The sequence below is a fragment of the Hylobates moloch genome, unplaced genomic scaffold, assembly GCF_009828535.3.
Source record: "Hylobates moloch isolate HMO894 unplaced genomic scaffold, HMol_V3 SCAFFOLD_47, whole genome shotgun sequence".
NCBI classification, from domain to species: domain Eukaryota; kingdom Metazoa; phylum Chordata; class Mammalia; order Primates; family Hylobatidae; genus Hylobates; species Hylobates moloch.
The window spans coordinates 531,693-537,859 of record NW_026652322.1 but is presented as its reverse complement, the minus strand read 5'-3'; positions in this window follow the sequence as shown (position 1 = coordinate 537,859).

Sequence of the window (6,167 nt, the reverse complement as noted above, 5' to 3'; positions counted from 1 at the left end):
CATCAAGACTCCGTCTCTAAATAAATAAATAAATAATTTTTATTAAAGGGTAAATCAGCCAAATTTCCAAAAGAATTTTGAGAATCCAGAGCCCATTGTTCTGATAATTAAATTCAACATCTGGACCCAGCTTGGCAAGTGCTCTGTGATCCAGCCCGTTACCTACCTCTCATCTCATCTCATCTCTCGGCCATACTCCAAGAAGTGTCTGCTCCACAAGTGCATAAGCTCATGCCCCCAGGCCCATGTCCTTGCCTTTCCATCTGCCTGGGACACCCTTCCTCCAGATCTTTACACTTTTGCCTCTTTTTTCAGCCTCAGCTCAAACATCACCTCCTCCCAGAGGTCTTTCCTGACCACCCCAGGGATAGCAGCCCTCCCTCTTCCCCAGGCACTCCCACATTACCTTCTTTACCATTTTCTTCCAGAGCTCTTAGGATGGTCTGAACTTCTCTCATAAACTGGCTTATTCACCTGTGAACTGCCTGCTTCCCTCGCTATAACTGAAGCACTGGAAGAGGTCCTGCACCCAGTAGGCACTCAATGAGTATCTGAGGAATGAATGAATGAAATGCCCAGTGCACAATCAACCTCCACAAAAGCAGTTTTTCTTTTCACATATAACTCTTCACTATCCCAGCCCCTCTCCTTGCTCACCTGCCTCGCTAAGGGGCTCCTGAGAACCTCCGTAGAGGTCTCCATCAGCCAAAAAGCATCTGCACCGTCAGAGAGGGCCCCTCACTGCCACTCGCAGTGCTCCCTGCTGCCAAGTGCAGCCCCTTGAGCATGAGCCTGTAACACACAGGTTGGCACACGGTGTCTGGCTCCTGTAAACGCTCTCTGCTCCCAGGTGTGCCCCATTGAAGGACAGCACTCACACTCCTCCAGGTATTAACTGACTTTTTCCCCAGCAATGTTTGTTTTAGGGATTAAAGTTTGAGGAGGAGCCTATAATTTCCAGAATCATCTGTTCCTTTCCTGGCAGCCAGCACATTTGTTATTCTATTTTTCCCAAGCCCCATTTAATACCGTCCCGGACATGTTGATTTGATGGCATCAGTCAACGGAAAGACTCTCTGGGGCCTGCCGCAGGCCGGAGGACAGGCTCTCCGGGCCACACTCAGGGGCAACTGAGCCAACTCTTCACGCCATTCCTTTCCTTCCCTGCCTAGGACGACCTTACAGCCCATGATCGCTTTTCTTCTTCTTCTTTTTGTTTTTTCTTCCTGTTTTCTTTTTAAGTACTAAAGTGACCCCTTATTTATTCAGCGAAGAAATGGACTACTCCACAGTAGTGAATTTTCAAAATAATGCCCTTCAAGCACTAAAACTTTAAACAACACATATTCAAAACAGCTTTGCTGAGGTATAACTGACACACTATAAGCTGCATGGATTTAAAGTGTACACCTTGATATGCTTTGCCATATGGACACACCTATGAAACCATCACCACAATCAAGATAATGAACATGTCCATCATTCCCAAAAGTTTCCCCCCGCCCCTCCCTGCCCCCTTCCCCAAGCATCCACTGATCTGTTTTCCATCTTTAATGCTTCAAGGGCTCACACACCTCCCCACCTTAGAAAACGGAGTATGATCAACATGATTGATCCTGTCCTTGATTCAGCATTATCACCAACACGATGGAAAGCGATGTCCTCAGATGTCATGAGGACGCATGATTGTTTGCCCTGATCACTAAATGGCCCATTGTTGTGCTGACATACTGGGCAGTTTCAAGTTTGGGAGTTTTCTCCCTCACTGCCAGCTGTCTCAGAGCTTAGTTAGCAGCAGACAACTCTTGCTGCCTCGAACCCTGGCACACTAACCACCATCCCATGACATTCCCACTCCTCACTCTGCGACAGTGGTTCTCTGCTGGGAGAGATTTTTGTCTCCCAAGGGACATTTGGCAATACCTGGAGATCGACCTTTTTGGTTGTCATCATGGGAGCGGGAGTGCTACTAGCAGCTAATGTTTAGGGACTAGGGATGCGACTGAACATCCTGCAATGCAGAGTGCAGTGTCCCCTACAGAGAATTAGCCGACCCATGTTAATAATGCCGAGGTTGAGAAACCCTGTTCAGGATGACAAACCGATTGACAACTCAACAAGGGGGCCGGGCACGGTGGCTCACGCCTAATAATCCCAGCACTTAGGGAGGCCGAGGTGGGTGTATCACTTAAGGTCAGGAGTTCGAGACCAGCCTGGCCAACATGGCAAAACCCCATCTCTACTAAAAATACCAAAAAAAAAAAAAAAAAAAAAAAAAAATACAAGTGGCATACGCCTGTAATCCCAGCTACTTGGGAGGCTGAAGCATAAGAATCGCCTGAACCCAGGAGGCAGAGGTTGCAGTGAGCTGTGATCAGGCCATTGCATTCCAGCCTAGGCAACAGAGCAAGACTCTGTCTAGAAAAAAAAAAAACAAACCCATAAAACAAACAAACAAAAAGAAACTATGAGGATTGAGTGATTCACATTTCTGAATCAAGAGAGAGAAGGAAGGGCAGCAGGCTTGTTGAAGCTGGAAGGCCAGGGAGGTCGCAGACTGAGGAAGATCCTGGTGTGTCCCAGGTACCTCCATGCAACCCTACTAGAGAGGTGGTCTCTGGCTTCTTATGGACAAGCTCTAAGGGACCCAGCTATGGGGCACCAGAGCCCAGCGTTCAGCAGCTGCTCAATGAATGTCTGCCAGGCGAGACTGCACCCAAAGCATTTATTAGGTATGTAATTGTGGCAGCACTGGCTGGCCATGGAAGGCAAGGCAGAAGACAAGGAGCTGGAGCTGGCGGAAGGAAGTCATTAAGTCAGCCAGTGGCTGGGATGCAGCAAAGCCAGGCAGAAGGTAAGTGCAGACCCACCCCAATAAATGAGGAAAATGAGAAGGGCTGGCATGTTAGGATCCAGTTCCAGCGCGACCAGATATGTCACCACCACATCACTTTTAGCTCCTCCCCCCACCCACAGACACCCTGTTTGCCTGTCATATAAAGAAGGTTTTCCCAAAGTGGTTTAGCCAGAACTGGAAGGGCCCCACCCTGTGAAGGGATAGGAGCCCGACTGTTGCAGCTGCAGCGAGCGGCGGGGAAGCAGCAGCGGCCAGGATGAATCCCAGGTGCTCTGGAGCTGGATGGTGAAGTATGGACGTGCTTTATTCGATTTTGCATTGACTTAAAGGTTTAATTATTTTAGGAGTTCTTGTAGACATTCCTGAAAAATGCAGGTAGGCAAAAAGAAGAAAACAAAGATCGCAAATGTGACCCTTTCATTTGGAGAGAACACCAATGGAATTTTGTTGTGCACCCTTCTATGCACGTCTGAATGTTGTGTAGACATTCTGCTTACAACTAGGTGTGGGTGCTGCTGCCGAAGGCTTTATTTGCTGTGCCTGAGGTGGGCCAGAGATTTCAGAGAAGACTCCCAGAGCACCCCAAGGAGACAACAGGAGCGCCTGGAGTCAGGATGACTGGGTGGATTTAGGATGATGCGATTCTCAGGAGCCTCCCTGGATTAGCCCCAAATCAAGGATAAAGAGAGGCCTGGCTGGACTCTTCCTCCCAGAGCCCTGCTGGGAAAATGGAGTCCCTGTACAGCCCCCACTTACCCCATCGGGCCTTGCTCCTCCCACTCATCTCCAGACTTCTGTCACATGCCCAAGTCCTGCTAACTGTTGTGTAAAACTGGTAAGGTGGGATCCAGAGGACCTTGGGCCCCTAGGGCCCCAAGTCAGGAGACCTGGGCTCCAGGGCCAGTTGGGAGTGATAAAGAGAACAATACCTGCCCACAGGACTTGTTGCAATGAGATAAAGGCAGAAGTCACCAGTTGTGGTCAAATGGGATTTTTTCCAGAGAGGTCTCACGGAGAGTGGCTTTCAAATTCTTTTTAGCCGCAGAATTGTTGTAAAATACAATCTCATGTGAAACCCTAAAATATGAGACACTCTGGGTGAAGCACAAAGAGGTGCTCACCTGCCCAATCCTGTCCTCATTCCTCCCTCTCAGGGATGCACCTCTGAGAACCCAGTTTAAAGAATTTTGCCTTATGCCAAAGGCAGGATTGAAGAGCAAGCTGGCTGGGAGAAACTGGGAAGCTCCACTTCCCACCGCCTCTGCCTGGGTGGCAGTCATCTGAGCCTAGGCTAGCCCCTCCCCCTCCAAAGACCCACTGCGGGCTCCCCTGGGGCCAGCCTCCAGGATGGGTGGGGCACCTGAAGCAGCAAGTATTGCTATTTTTCTGGGCTGACCTTTCTTCTAGGCCTGAGGACAAGTGGGAAGGTAGGTGGGGCCAGCCCTGTCCCTGTTTCCCCTCAATGGAGTTCTCTTGCTCACAGCCTAAGGAAGAAGCGTGACTCACTTCCTGCCTCAGTCTGACTGCTGGAGTATTGTTCTCCCAACTGTGGCTGGCGCTACCCAGTGTGGCCCCTACAAGTCTTAAAGTTCCTTGGCGGAGGGACAGTCCCCACTTTGGGACAAGGCCAACTGGACTTATCTTCCCGCTCAACTTTGAGGACCCAGCATTGTTCCTCCAGTTTCCAGTTCTTGCAGTGTTTGTAAAGGTGCCCGAATCGTACCTGACCCCATTCATTAAATATTATCTCCATTTTATAGAGGGGTAAATTGAGGAAGTCCCTGAGAAATTAACTTGTCTAAGGTGTCCCAGTAAAAAATAGTGCCCCAGGGATTTGAACCGGTTTGCTGATTGATTTTTCACCAGTTGCCTTAAGAATTATCATGATTTAACCTCTCTGGGCCTCAGTTGCCTCCTCTATAAAATGCAGACAGTGATCCATCAAAGGTACTTAAAGGAAAATGTACTGTACCCACCTCATGGGGCATGTGGTGAGGATAAAATGGGTTGACACAGGAAAAGAGCTCTCAGTGGTGCCTGGCTCATAGAAAACATTCAGTGGATTTTTTTTTTTTTTCCCATTACCCGGGAACCCTAAGGAGGCCACAGGCTGATCCTGTGCAGCCAGGTTATCTCACAGGGAGCAAGAAGAGATGGGCACAGGCTGCTCTGCGACCTTGGAATAACCCAGCCTGGGAAGCTCCTGGCCACATTTTCCTTCTTTTCTTTCTCAGCTCAAGCAGCGTCGGCCTCAGCCAAGTAGCACAAACGTTTTCTAGGGCCCAGGGAGGGAGAGGCTCCGGCTGGTATATTGCAAGTAGCTTGGATTCAGGCTCTGCCAAATACCCCAGTCTCTTGCAGGATCTGAGGTCTGCTGGTTGTGGGACTTTGCGCAAATTATTTAAAGGTTGTGCGCCTCAGTTTCCTTATCTGTAAAATGGGATTAATAATCTCAGCCTGAAAGGATTATGTGGATTAAATCATGTACAGAAGAAGGAGATAATGTAAAGTGACTGGCCTGGTGCCTGGCAAGCGGTTGGTGTTTAAAAAAAAAAAAAAAAAAGCTAAAAATATTAAAAGGAGGTGGGTTACTTCTGCTCATATATCCACCTGTCTATACAAATGCAGATGAAGTCGTGACTCCTCTAACAGTAGGCCAAGAGGAGGCTGGCCCTGCCGCCGTGCAGTCGTCCCTCGACCTTGGAGTGGAGGACCTCAGGTCCGCCGTCCCTGGGCACTGAACCTGGTCAGGCTCAAACTCGTGGCCCAGGAGTGGGGAAGCGGGGGACGGAGAGGGCCAGTCCCCCAAGAGTCCGGCCGAGGCAGGGCTCGGAGTGCCCCCCCCAAGCCTTTCCCCTTGGTTCCGAGTTCGGGTCTCCGCGGCCGTCTTCCCGGGGAGCTCGCGGGGCGAAGAGCCGAGCCCGGGGGCGGGGGCACGGCAGCGGGGCCTGAGGGACGCGCCGGGCTGCCGCGAGGACTTTGGGATCGCCTGCCCCACTTCCTACCTGCCCCTACCAGGAGCCGGAGGCAGCGGGCGCCCCAGAAGGCCCCGCAGGGCCGCCGCTCGGGGCCGGACGCGCTGGGGCGCACGGCGCTGGGAACGCGGGGCCGGACTCGGGCCCGGGCGGCATGGGCGGCTGGCTGGCGAGCCGAAGCCGGCGGTCGTGGCGGCGGCGGCGGCCGGGGAAGCGCGGAGGTGGCGCCGCGAGGGGGAGGGGCGCGGCGGCGGAGGAGGAGGAGCCCGGGCCGCCGCCGCCGCCGCCGCCGCTGACAGCGGCCCGAGTAAACAAGCCGCGCCGCCGCGGCCCGG